At 38.3% G+C, this 13,269-nt stretch overlaps 1 protein-coding gene across 4 annotated transcripts in view; it reads right to left on the bottom strand.

Moving 5' to 3' along the window:
• Positions 1-13,269, bottom strand: part of LRRC4C (leucine rich repeat containing 4C) — a 517,448-nt gene that overhangs the window by 47,391 nt on the left and 456,788 nt on the right. For 3 of the 4 annotated variants that reach the window (XM_074852551.1, XM_074852552.1, XM_074852553.1), the window contains one exon: positions 7,580-7,712. The gene's annotated coding sequence lies outside the window, so the exon portion shown is untranslated. Of the gene's footprint in view, positions 1-3,835; positions 4,427-7,579; positions 7,713-13,269 lie in introns of those variants that run through there. The other variant, XM_074852554.1, reaches the window with a different exon arrangement.

The raw sequence follows: 13,269 nt of genomic DNA, 5'->3' as shown, positions 1-13,269 counted from the left end.
GTAATGTCTAATATTGCTCCTTTACCAGATCCATGAGTGAAGGAAGCTGAAGAACACATTCGGTAAATTGGAACTGAAAATGCAGGCCAGTACGTTCAAGCAAAACACTCCTAGATAGAAGGTTAGATTTACATTTCCCACACATCAGGCTAAATCCCATGAAGATCAGATTTAACTTTTCACCTTCTAAAACATTATTCATATTGTGGTTTTAACCAAACAGAAATAGGAAATAAAAAGAGGAAAAAAATACAACTATTGTAAATGGCTGTACATCTGGTTTATTCAGATTTTCTTAGCAGTCTTCAGCTGTTATTTGAATCTCATCAGCTTGTTAACTGGGCCAGTGGAAAGGTCATGAGAAAAACATTTCTGTCTGTCTGAAACAGAACCATTAGAAGAAAAAAGTCTGTGAACATTACAGAACAAAGTAGCGAGGAAGACAAATTTCCCATACATGGAGTTAAGGAAAGGTGCAAGTTATCATTTGATCTTGGATTAATATTCAAGAGGTTCTTCAGCTAGCACCGCCTGATCACCTGACTCTGACAGAGTATGGCAGGTACAACAATGGTGTCATTACTTTGACACAAACTCCTAAAGCCAGCACACTTTTTTGCTGCTAATCACGTTAATTAGAATTTTGATTTAAGCGAGCGAATAACCATTGATTTCACTCTGCAACCATGCAGGATGCATAAAGTTTATATGAAGCTTGAATTTGTTATTGCTAACACAGATCAATCCAATTTGGTGTGCAAGCCTCATTTTTCACTTTCTTCTTTTTGGACCATGACACTTTTTTACTTTTTGAAGCTCCATTTTTAAACTACCACCAAGTCAGTATCAAATCACAATTTCTACTAAAAGAACACTTCGTTTTCATGCTGCTAATTTTAAGCTCCACTTTTAGCTGCAGTGAAGGAATGGATTACAGTGGCTCTCAGGTCTGTCACTAGTGGATATTTGCCAACACTACCAATTACTGTGGAACTCAGCAACTAGTTGCAATGGTTAATATATACTTAGAAGAGTCCAGGCCAGGAGACACAGGAAAATCTATTGCTTACAGCTCAAAATATACAGACTGTGAGTGCCAAAACTTTAGTATTCCTAGCAAAACTAAATAGGGATACTTGTGCAACTGGACAATGTTGTCTAGTTTAGCTATTAACTCCTTGCTATAAAAAAATGCTACTTTAAGAAAGTGTACAGGACTGAAGAGAGGACCATCACCACCTCTCTGTATTTAACTCCCATGACTAAAGCAGCTTTTTTTTTCTTTAGACATGTTAGGATGATTTTCAATTGTAGTATCTCAGATCCTCAAAGAGTTATAAAGATATGTGATAATGAATTTAAATAGACTAAGTGGTGCTTTCTGTGGGGAAAAATACACAGATTCCCAGATCAAAGGCAGTAGGAAAGAGGTTCTAACTCCTAACTTTCTTAGTGCTTCGTCTCTGTGCCTCAGCTTCTTTGTAAAACTGGAGTAATGATCAAACAAGAGGAACTGAGAAGATAAACAAATGACCTATTCACTTTCAGAATCTACTGCTTCTAAACAGGAAGTCTTGCTAAAGAAACCCATTTTTGAGTGCAGTATTGAGAGAAATTGAGCACTTTTGTGCTGCTTGGTTATTTAATACATTAACCAGCGTACCACCATTTTTGTTATGATGTACTATATTTTTAAGCAGTGATCAGAGGTTCACTGTGTTCGGAGAGGCACCTCTTGTTACTTTAATCATCTAAAGGAGTTAATGACTGTGAAGTGGTCAAATACTCTTGTAATCAGCCCAGTAAAAAAAAAAAAAAAAATTAAAAAATCATAGCTATAAATCAAGAGGATTAAATAAATATATTGCTTCCCTCATTGCAGCATCTGAATGATGCAGAGCACTGTTATTCTGTGATCATATAACTCTTTTCATAAATTACTATCACCACTGCCATAATATAACAATGTTGGAAAACTATTAGGAAATAATATTATGACAATATATCGTCAGTAAAAACCAATGCTTTAATATATTAGAAATACATTCACAGTTTAGCTTTAGTTTGCCCATGTTAGCTACTATGTTTTATGTTGTATAAAATCAGGCTTGTTTGTACTGTTCATTTGCTTTACAGAAAAAATGCAGGGATTACCCCCAAAATAATTTCTATTTTACTTTAAGACAGTTCAAATATCTGTATGACTGAAATGAACAACGACTTACTGGATTAAAGTAATCTTCAGCCTAAAGAGGCACAGCATATCCAGGTCTGCCTGGGGATGTGGGCTGCCTCTTTGCCATCTGCTTCTAAGCAGGAAGAAGAGAGGACTGTTCTGCTGGAGGGAATTTCTTCCCAAAGGCTGATATTTGGCAGCCGCGGTCCCCACACTGATGCTTAACAGAGCAGTAGGAAGCACTTTCAGCACCTGTGGCTCAAGGTGCAGCTCCTTTGCCGCTACCTGCGTATATATTCTGACTTTTTACCTCTAGCCCTACCGTTCCACTGGGATGCACCTTGCTCCCCAACAAAAGACAGGCTTAAAAATAAAAAAGAAAGCTTTACCTAGCAAAACTTGAGATTAAGGTCTTAAAGAGTGCAAGCAAACAGAGCATTGCAAGCAAAAAATAAAAAACAAACCAACCCCATAAAATATTGTTCTAATATATGCTGACAGTTATGTTTCATTCACATCCCTCATGCAAATTTCTTTCAGTGTGCTCTTGCTCAAAGGCCACATGGTCATGAGTTCTGCCCCTTCTCCCCACTTCATGAGGGGAATTACTTCAAGAATAACTTTCTTCTCCAGCTGCTTTGATACAGGTTTAAATGCCCTGGGGAGTTCTAGATGCTGTCAGACAACTTGTGTATGTAAATTGTTTTCATTTTGCTTTCTTAATATTGCCTAAACCAGGCTGTTCATTTGGTAATCTTCAGTTCTTTTTACAGATTTCAATATCTTCATGATAATTACTATAACAGACATCGGATATAAACAAAAGCTGCTATGCATCTGATCTCTGGTATATTAACAACTTCTCACAGAGACCTCACCTTCTACAACAAGTACAAATGTCACATCATTAAAAAGTGATCTGCTTGATGCATCGGCGAGTAAATTCTTTCCCTCCCCTTTAACCTCCTTTAACATGGTTTCTTTTGTCAGAAGAGGTTTATAGTTTGGAGCTGAATTTGATGCCAAATCAACAGCTAACCCTTTGCAATTCCCAAGATGTCAAGGTAAGCAAGGAAAGAAATTTTACTATCTGGTATTCAGATCAACTTTTTTACCACCAACTTTATTCTACAGTAGTCAAAGACAAATTTCCACTAAAATAAGTGTTAAAAATTGTAGGCCAGAATCCTGGAATAGTACAGGAACCAGAACATTCAGAGGAAGGTGCCTGAACATTCAGTCTTACAAAGAGTAAATACCCCAAATTGTTCTCCTTCGGTATCAGATAACCACTTTTCTGCCACCTGTCATAATAGAACTTGAGGAATTAAATGAGAAATCAGGAAGAGGAACATAATTGGTAAGAAATTAAACAATAATGGAGAAATAACTATAGAAAACAAGTGACAGATGAACAACATCCAACACTAGAGAGAGGAAGAAAGAAGTAAATCGAGACACTGAATCATTGGCGTCCTGACACACTGAAGGGGCCAGCTCTTCTACCGGTTTTTAATGAAGGAGGAATTTCACATAGGAAGTTTAAACAAAAGCATACAGCACTTTTCCCCACAAAACATACCAAATTTATTATATACAGTGTTATCAGCTGTGGAGAGAGCAATGTATATGACATTGAGTAATGCAGGTGATGGCTACCTGGTAATTCATCTCTTTCATATTTGATTTCTCAGATCATTTCAGTGATCCAAGGGTCTATTCTTGTCATGTCACAGTCTTTAGGATTTTTTTGAAATATTGAAGGAATTGCTGCTAAGTTCTGTCTCCATTTGTCTCTTGAGGGTTATTGACTTTGGTTCTGTCTAAGGGTTCTTTCTTCTAAGATAAAACCCTAGAGGTGTCTTGGTGAAAAGGGAAAAAAAAAAAAAAAAAAAAAAGACTGAACAGAAGCTTCCCAGTTTTCATTTATAAAGAATATAAAAAATTACTTAGTTGAGCATTCCCTTTGCCTGCTAGCACTGCCTACACAGTTTTGCATGCACATGCTTTGTGACTGTAGTCTTATTAATCACCAGCTGTGTAGAGTTAGTTTTGCACACACAGGTCAGTATCTATAACCATTCAAAATACAAGCTTTGTTCTAAACATGGCTATGTAAATTGTTATTAGGTAAAAAGAACTTCTGGTTTGATTTGAATATCTCATTTCTTCTGTCTCATTCCAAACTCTGGGACGTGCTTCATTCTCAAATGGAGATTTTCATTATGTTTAAGAACATAATTCACTCTGAAGCTGTATACCCTTCACTTAATTTGAAATGTTTGAACTTTTCTGTAAATCATGTAACACACTGGCTTCTTAGCTGTTAGAAAAGGAAAAACAAAACCAAACTCAGCATTGGCTACTATGACTTTACTATAAATACCCTTGAAGGGCCACAGCAATAGCCACAAATATAAAACTGAGAACCATTCATCTTAAAATAAACCAAAAAAAAAAAAAATTATCACACAGAACAGCAAAATGCAGTCACTTGTAAACTGCTCAGCCAAAGATATGCACAGAAAGAGCTCCATTTTCTGGAACAATGTGAAACATTTGTAGTTCCCACAGAAGCAGAATCTGGTCAGAATTCAAAAATATATACTTAGTACTGATATCAGATCAATATCATTAGACTCCAATGAAGATGAAAACCTCTTACTGAAAATATAAATTACCTTTTACCATCAAGATTTCAAGTTATATTAAAACAGCTTTCTTATCTTGCCCTTCCTTCAGTCAAAATGGCATTTCCAACAATAGTTCACATGAAACACAATTTAAGCAGCGAATCAGACTGAGACATCAATCCTTTAAGCTTCCTGTTTCTCATTAAGGGCAGGGATGGAGAAGTTCAAACTTTATTTAGTATGTTGCAGATGAAGATATCACAATGTCATCTCATCTAATTTCAGTTTCTTTCCGTATTTGCCCTGAGGGGTTTTCCCAGTGTAGAGCCTGGAATCCAAACTGTTCTCTATGGCATTGAGGTTAGATTCATAGACTCATAAAATATCTCAGGTTGGAAAGGATCCGTAAGGATCATCAGTTCCTTGTAGAATAATTCATTGGTGTAATCATCTTGGCTGGGTGGTCAATGATAGACTCCCACAACAACATCCACTTTATTTGTTTTCCCCTTCAACCTTACCCAGAGGTTCTCAACCATGTCATCACCAACTGCAAGCACCATACAATCCAACCCCTCCCTCACACACAGCACCACCCCGATGCCTCACCTGTCCTGCCTGTCGCTCCTGAGGAGCCTATAACCATCCATCACGACACACCAGTCACAGGACTCATCCCACCAACTACTGCTTATGTGGGTCTGGGACTGGTCAAAGCCAGCTCCTCTTGTTTATTCCTCATGCTGCGTGCATTAGTATAAAAGCATTTCAAATGTGCTACAGTGTACTCAGCACATTCTGGAGCAGACTAAAGGACCTTGCTACCAGGTCGTCCCTCAAACATTGGTGTGCCACTCCAAGGCTTACCTCTAGCAAGCCTGGTTTTATCCCTTTCTCTCTTCAAATCTACTCTAAAGGTCTTTCGGTGAGCCCTGTTAACTCTTGTGCAAAGACACGTTTTCCCCTTTGAGAAAGGATTATCACAACAGCATCAACAAACAAACATTACAGAACTTCCATGACAGTCTACACAATTTGTAGGTAGAAAAATGCACCCAAGAAGACACCTGGAACACAGCTGGGGACGGATGCCAGATCCTCTGGATCTCAGATGAGTTCCAACCATAAACAAGCTATTCTTGTCTTCTGTTTACAGAAAATAACCTAAAATCAATTGGTGTAATTTTTTGTAAAGACTACCGGACCCTCTTTAACAAAAAGCCACGCTAACTCATTTCTTCTACATCACAGAAAACCAAATTAGGTCTAGAGAACCTAGGTCCAATTGATTAGTAACAACTGTGAGTGGAAGAGTCTTGAAAAGCAGATTATAAACTGAGAACTACCACCATTTGTATAAATGCAGGAGGCAAGACCTATGCTTACTCTCTTTCTTATATCAAACCTTTCTTCTGTCACAAATGCATTTATAATTTCTCCTAGGTAATAAACTAGTTTCTTTTCTTTCCAGAGGGGAAAGTTTTAGACTCTCTACCACAGCTACATGTTATACAAAGGCATAACTCGCAATAATGGTATATGAGTGCAGACTGGCCTGTTTTCTGTCAGCTGCCAAGCCTGGTGAAGCATGGAAACAATTTGTGAATTGCAACAGTAGAATCTCTGACTGGTTTTAATTAATGAATACCAGGGAGCTGGAGGTAGCTCACCAGCAACAAAACGGAAGGTATTTCCCAGAGATATTTGAAAGCCTAACCTAGTCCTCAACCAGCCAAAACATCTATCCCCCCTGAGCAAAGAAAAAAGCTTTCCTAATTAAATGATGCTTTGTGCTTTTTTGGTGTCTCATGAGATGTGGGAATAGATCCTTATGAAAACTTCTGAATTAAAAATCCCATTTTATTTTCCACCAGTGTGATCTTCCATTGTCAATATTCTTACACTCTCCATATATTAAGGCACATTAATAAATGAAAGCAGCAAGTCAGCCTGTCAGATATTTCATAATGTACCATGGGAAATGATTGGTTTCGGATGAGTGGACAAAATCTGTTTGTTCAGCAAACTTAATTTTAGCTGAGGACCAATAAATGTGTGCATAGCATGGCCATACTGAAAGTTAACTGGGCTCAGAAATATACCATATAGCTGAGCTTTTTAGACAGCAGAGAAACAGTGTTCTGGTGCTTCATGGCTCAACTCTACCTCCTTACATGAAGGAAGAAGCATTACAGTTACACTGAAGGATGACAGATCTTTAGTTCACACATTCTTTTGGATTTCTGAAATGCTAACAACAAAGACATCCATAGTTTTGGCTTCAGGGGAGAAAGAGAGTCTACACACACATAATAGTTAAGCCTGGAAGGTGAGACTGAAATAAGCCAACCAAACAAGATTATGTACAGTTAAAAATAAAGCTGTTAACTCTCCCCGTGAAACAACATTTTATTATGCTAAATTGCTATATGCTGATAGGCTGGCATTTGCATGAGTTTTAAGTCCTATAAGGAACTTCTTGGCAACTTACTGTAAACTTGTGATTTGCATTCTCTAACAGGTCCACAGGAAGACAAGAAAACCCCTGTAAGATATTGCTTCCAAATTCTCCCTCGCACAGGGAAGGGAGCTGAAACTCAGTGCAGTTTAAGAAGCTCTTGGAAGATTTTCAGGAGACTCTGTGTGAACACTCAGACAGCATCAAAGGTATGTGCTCCCATTCCCTACCTGTTCTCTGTCATGCATCCCAGCCATGATATCCCTGGAGCCTGAAAAGCTGACTGCATAACAATATCCTAGCATGAATTACCTTTTCAGTAGGTTTACCGTCTTGGGAGGTGATGCTTCTCCTCGTTTCCCAAACTACCCGTGGAACTTCTCATCCTACTAGCCCATTGGAGACTGTTCCACAGAGCTGCCTGGACCCCCCCACAGCATCCACCCTGCGGAAGAAACAAATATTGAGAAACCGTGATGCAGTGATTTAATCTTCTAGACACATGATTTGAAGATATTGGGAAGAATAACTAAAGTAGGCTAAAACACGATATAGAGCTGTCATTACACAATCTGAGAAGGAAGGGAAGTTGTAGGATTATAGTATCTCCTCAATGTACTTGTCTGTATAATACAGCTGCGGAAGGCACAGTTAATTTCAAGAAGACTTTAAGACACAACTGTAAGCAGAGATTTCAAAGGCAGCAATTATTCAATGATGTGATCACCTAACCTTACATATGAGAACCCTGCCCCTATATTTATGCATGCTTAGCAGTAAGAGGAAGAGTGTGCATGTTACTGCTACATTTCTGTAATGAGTAGCTTCATCATATATCAAACAGGGTATGGTGGTAGAAATTAGGTCTTTCTCTGTCATTAGCGACAGTGAAACACAAACACCTCTTGAGGGCGAGGAATACCATCCAGCATTAGAAATTTCCCTCATTTAGTCTTACACGCTCATTGTGGTAAAAATGAAAATTGGACAAAAGCTTAAAAGTTAATTACTCTGCTAAATTGTTTTCAAGATGTAGCCTGGATATACTGCAACAAATTCCTGTTTCAGTCAATGAATAAATAAACATTAGAAATAATAATCATACATACAATTTCATATGTGTATCATACATCTCATCTCAGCTTGAAAACACTGATAGGAATGAGATATAAAACAGGCCTTTTATTTCAGATCTTTTAAAAACATTGCTCATTTACTAAAGAAAAATAAATTCTACTGTCTCTTGTTTATGATAAAAGACAATTGAATAAATGGTGACTCCAGATAACCCATAAGTCACCGATTCTGTCTTTCAGAGACCTGCCTGCTTTCTATCCCTTTGGCCTCGGCTGCCTAGCAACCTCCACAGAGCTTTCTTAGTCTATACTAATTCTGGAGAGTTTTCATTTATATATTTATTTATGAGAATGCCTATAAGGAGGATACAGAAACAAACAGCTGTTTGTTCCTTCCTTCTAACATTGGACTCCAAACATGTCACCTGAGCGTCTCAGTGAAGGACACAGTCTTTGGTTTTGCAAAGAGAGGTACCTACCTCCTTGAAATTGCTTGGGAACTACGCAAATCCCATTTTCCATGAGACAAAAGGCGAGTCACTGTAGGAAACTCCTGATGTAATAGGCATTGGTATTTCTTGTTGATTTGATTCTCTGATAAGCTTTTTCACCCTGAAATACTAGGTGTTCATATAAGGCTCTGGTTTTTGTGAAGCCTGGAGCTTTTACTTAACATGAAGACAGAGTTTGTGGTGCTGTACTAGGTCACCAGTAGTTCCTGCATCATCCAAACACTGGAGGGAAATGGAGATTAAAACTGATCTCCTGCTGTGTCTGTGAGTCAAAGCAGGATAGTTTGGAAGTTATGGATGGGACTACTTATTATAATAAGTAATTTGAAACTGGATATGGACTGTCATTCTCTGAACCAGCCATCAGCTTTTTGTGGAAGAATCTATTTCCTCAGGGTTATTTTCCTCTATTATTAGTGCAAAATTGAGGATGCCACAGAAAATATCCCTAGACTACATAAAAAATACTTATTTTCTTGCCAATTCTATTCAAACAGCATTTTGTAAATACTTTATGGCCCTGATCAACACAGCCCACTCCTCCAATCAGAAAGAAAAGAAAAAAAAAAGAAAGAGAGAGAAAGACATGGTCAAAGATGTGTCCTGAAGAGCCTAACAGGCTCTTCCAAATAATGTGGTTTTTTCTCTCACAACTCCTGAACTAATATGGAAAAGTTTCCATTTACTTCTGGATCAAACTGAAGCCTGAAACATAACAAACCAATGTATCTTGAGACACAGCAACGCACCTTGATCACTCCAGTACACTTCTTTCTGATTAAGTTGATCTATAGCTGCGTTTTGTCATTAAGGAACATACAGGGAATCTGTGACAGAACACGAAGCTGAAAGCAGATCTCCTAAATTCCAATTTCTGTTTCTTAGTAACAGAGTTATATACGTAAAGTTAAGGTTGTTTTAAACATGACAACAATTGTAGGATTGTGGAAGCATTTGTAAGTCTCAATGTTTACAAATACTTAGGCATCAGTATTCATTTACCCCGAATTTAATAAGTATTTTTTTTTAAATCTCCTTAATATTGTAACAAAAAAAAAAAATACATTAGATGGTATATCACTGTCCAATGAAATAAAATATAATCAACTACATGAATGATAGAAAATTATTCAAAAATAACCTGCTGGTTAAAAGAGCTTCATTTTTCAGAGGTACTTATGAACAGTGAAAACACCCATGCAAGCTGAAATGTGCAAAATGATTCATTAAACAGGAGGAAGAAAGTTGCTGGGAGTAAACAAAGATCTGGGATCATGGAATCAATATAAACAATTTTCTAAGTTGCTTTACCTCTGTCATTCTACATAATGACATAAGTTTGTAGTTCCCAGCAGAACGCTTGGTTTGTACTCCTGAGAGTTATTGTAATGCAAATAAATTCCAAGTATAATCCAAAATTAAGAAATTGCATATTGAGAAGCAGTTTCTCCATATGTACGTTCATTTTTTACTGAGTATCATTATTAAAGCAAAAACTGAGTGTGCGGTATTTACCTCCCTTGCAAAGTACAATCATGATTTCATCACTCTTCAATGTTAAACTAAACTTTCTGAAAATAAACCTAATGAGGAGTACCAGAAGCACAGACTTACATCTGTTTTCTCAATTTTGTGAGAAGTCTGTTTTTAGTAAGTTCAAGAACATGTAAATAAACAGAGGAGAAGGAAATTTTTTCACGCATTTTTACAGAAAATTGTTATAATAGGCTTTCCTACAGAATGAATAAAATGGGAATTGTGCCAACGTGGCTACCAAAGGAAATAGAAATGAGAAAAACTTGAGAAAATGAAATCTCTCGAGTTATATGGAAAAATAAGTTGCAAGCAGTATCATAGTAAATTTCAAAGACAATAATTAGGTACTAAATCTGCTACATTTACACTGGAAAAACTCACCTGCCATGCACTTATGCTTACAAAAGAAGAGGTATACTAAAGGCTGATTTTGACCATCTTCCCCCCTTCCTCTGTTTCCCATAAGAAAATAATCAGAGAATCATCACAGAATCATAGGATGGTTTGGGTTGGAAGGGACCTTAAAGATCATCTAGGTTCAACCCCCCTGCCACGGGCAGGGACACCTTCCACTAGCCCAGGTTGCCCAAAGCCCCGTCCAACCTGGCCTTGGACCCTTCCAGGGAGGGGGCAGCCACAGCTTCTCTGGGCAACCTGTGCCAGGGCCTCACCACCCTCACAGGGAAGAATTTCTTCCTTATACCTAACCTAAATCTATATTCCTTCAGTTTAAAACCATTACCCCTCACCCTATCCCTACACACCCTGATAAAGAGTCCTTCCCCATCTTTCCTGTAGCCCCCTTTAAGTACTGGAAGGCCACTAGAAGGTCTCCCCGGAGCCTTCTCTTCTCCAGCTGAACCCCCCCAACTCTCTCAGCCTGTCCTCACAGGGGGGTGCTCCAGCCCCCTGAGCATCTTCGTGACCTCCTCTGGCCCCGCTCAAGCAGGTCTGTGTCCTTCTGATGTTGGTGCCCCCAGAGCTGGACCCAGCACTGCAGGGGGGTCTCACAGAGCGGAGCAGATGGGGAGAATCCCCTCCCTCGCCCTGCTGCCCACACTGCTCTGGATGCAGCCCAGCACACGGTTGGCTTTCTGGGCTGCGAGCGTACGTTGCTGGCTCACAGTCAGTTTTCCATCCACTAATCCCTCCAAATCCTTCTCCGCCAGGCTGCTCTCAATCCACTCCTTGCCCAGCCTGTATTTGTGCTTGGGATTGCCCCGACCCATGGGCAGGACCTTGCACTTGGCCTTGTTGAACTTCATGAGTTCCGCAGGGTCCCACCTCTCCAGCCTGTCCAGGTCCCTCTGGATGGCACATCCCTTCCCTCAGCATGTTGACTGCACCACACAGCTTGGTGTTGTCAGCAAACTTGCTGAGGGAGTACTCGATCACACTCTCCTGGTCTCCAACAAAGATGTTAAATAACACCAGGAGAGAGAGACACAAAAAATGGTTTAGTTTTCTCGATATGGACTACAACAAAATTAAATGCTAAAGACAGTTGGACAAAAGATGTTATGAGGAAAATGAAGTTTTAGTAGGAAAGATATAAAAGGAACATTACTGTTAACATAAAAGTATAATTTTTGCTTGAATAACTCACCAAGGAGAACTGCAAGAAATCTTTTGAAACCAATCAATAGTATTAATCCAGTGCTCAGCTGCTCATTTCCAGTGCACTGATTTTACTTCAGAATTATGGCAGTAACTGATCAAAATTTGGTCTAAAATCTTTAAATATTTTCCAAAAGTTTATTATGGCAACAAGTAACACGAACTCATTGAAGTTATAATCAGGCTTCAGTAATTTTTCTCGAAGCAATTATTTTTTATAGATTACAAAGGGATGAAAAAAAGCTGCAGTAAAGGAAGGTTTATTAAAGAGAAATTAAACACAATAACATGTGCTACCGTGATGACATAGTAAATGAAATAAATAAGCAGAAGAGAACAAACAGCTACACACTTCCTGGTATTTTTAATATCACTACCAGGGTAGTATTCAACTGCCAAAAGAAAGGAGGTTATTTCAGATAGTTTATATTACTATGTCTGGTCCTGAGTTGCCATTCCAGAAGAGCACAGGTTTCCTGTAGATTCTATGTCTTATCTGTCTGCTCCTGTAGAAGTCTTGGATGCTCTAGGACATGTAAAATAACATTAGATGCTTTTATTTATGAATCTGTATTATTTGCAAGCTGTTAGTAAAAGAGTGTGTAAGCTCTGGGTATTTACATGTTAAATAAGTAAGGGTAAAGTTAATAAAAGAGGAGAATCACAGTGTGCTACGTCCACGTAAGACTTTCAGCAGTCCCGAGGGTACAGAGAGAAAATGCTACTCCACATGGTTTCTTAAAGAAAGAAAGATATCTTTATACAAATTCTGTACTACCAGTAAATATGAAGAAGTTGTTAAATCTCACCTCTGAATAACTACTGACTCACCGTGCAGTAAAACTAGCTACCAGTGTTTTCTTGATCATTTGAAAAGGCGTTCTTGCCAGTTCTCATTCCCTTTAGTGGTTGACATATTTGGCTATTTCAGAGCTCTGTGTTGTTTTATATGCTTATCAGGGTAGAACTTTTTTCAACTAAGGAATGAGCCAAACCTCCATAAACCTTGATTATTTATTGCAAGACCGTAACTACGTTTTTTCCTGACCTTTTAGCATAGTGAAATCCTGAGTACGGATTATTCCCCTGCATAAGAATGTGTATACTGCAGTTCTCATTTCTCTTCTTTCAAGAATGCCAAATGAAAAAAAAAAAACAAAGAATAGTTGCACGTGTGGTATGCTAATATTTTTATACTTCTGCATTTGAGTTAAGCAGATGGAGATTAGGTAATTCTGCACGGTTATATCTCCAAAACAAG

This window comes from Strix uralensis, chromosome 29, assembly GCF_047716275.1.
Source record: "Strix uralensis isolate ZFMK-TIS-50842 chromosome 29, bStrUra1, whole genome shotgun sequence".
In the NCBI taxonomy this organism is placed as follows: domain Eukaryota; kingdom Metazoa; phylum Chordata; class Aves; order Strigiformes; family Strigidae; genus Strix; species Strix uralensis.
Note: the sequence above shows the minus strand (reverse complement) of the source record. Positions and strands in the feature narration are given on the sequence as shown.